This window comes from Otolemur garnettii, unplaced genomic scaffold (genome assembly GCF_000181295.1).
Source record: "Otolemur garnettii isolate 467f Iridium unplaced genomic scaffold, OtoGar3 scaffold00018, whole genome shotgun sequence".
NCBI classification, from domain to species: Eukaryota; Metazoa; Chordata; class Mammalia; order Primates; family Galagidae; genus Otolemur; species Otolemur garnettii.
Window position 1 is genome coordinate 20,058,543 of NW_003852413.1, and position 1,134 is coordinate 20,059,676.

The 1,134-nt window shown below is 43.8% G+C and overlaps 1 protein-coding gene across 4 annotated transcripts in view; it reads left to right on the plus strand.

Annotated features, from left to right (window-relative positions):
• Nucleotides 1-1,134, plus strand: part of GPATCH8 (G-patch domain containing 8) — a 76,037-nt gene that overhangs the window by 31,356 nt on the left and 43,547 nt on the right. The gene's annotated exons all lie outside the window — the stretch shown is intronic.

Sequence of the window (1,134 nt, forward strand, 5' to 3'; positions counted from 1 at the left end):
TTTTTTTTTTTTTTTTTTGGAGACAGAGTCTCACTACGTCACCCTTGGAAGAGTGCCTTGGCATCACAACTCACAGCAACCTGAAACTCTTGGCTTTAATCGATTCTCTTGCCTCAGCCTCCCGAATTCCTGGGACTATAGGCACCTGCCACAACGCCTCTCTATCTTTTGTTTGCAGTCATCATTGTTGTTTTAGCAGGCCTGGGCCAGGCTCAAACCTCCCATCTTTGGTGTATGTGGCTGGTGCTCTACTCACTGAGCTATAGGTGCCGAGCTTTGAATTTAGTTTAAAGTGATCCTAGACTGATAATTTCCCCAGGTGCTTGAAAGGGATGTTATGATCCTTAGAATATAGAATGAAAAGGTTTTTTTTTTTCTTTGCAGTTTTTGGCTGGGGCTGGGTTTGAATCCACCACCTCCGGCATATGGGGCCAGAGCCCTACTCCTTTGAGCCACAGGCGCTGCCCTAAAATGAAAAGTTTTAACATAAGGAGTGAAATTCTAAAAGAAAGAGAAAGAATGAGACAGAAGTAGTATATGAAGAGAAAAGGGCTTGGATTTTCAGCTGTTATGAAAGATAACCAAAATATAGATGTGGGAAGCCCAAAGAATCCCAAACCAGATAAATAAGAATAAATTCAGGCTGGACATGGTGTCTCATGTCCGTAATCCCAGTTTGCTTCACCCCCTAAAATAAGCACTATTAAATATATATGCACTTAATAGCACCGCCTCAAAACATATAAACCAAAAACAGACAGACTTATAAAGAGAAATGATATATCCACCATCATAACAGGAGATTTTAACATACCCCTCTCGGTAATGGATGGAAGAAGCAGAGGAAAAAAAAATTAAGGATATTTAGAAGATTTAAACAGAGACAACCCGGAAGTTGTACTTGCAACCACCCCTTTCCTCCTCCCACAATCCCTCGTGCTCTTTCTTTCCAACTTGGGCTTGGCAGAATGGCGAGAAGAAGAAGGGCCAATCTGTCATCAAGGAGGTGGTGAATGGCTCGGTGCCTGTGGCTCCAGCGGCTAAGGCGCCAGCCACATACACCTAAGGTGGCGGGTTCGAATCCCCAGCCCGGGCCTGCCAAACAACAATAATGGCTGCAACCAAAAAATGGCC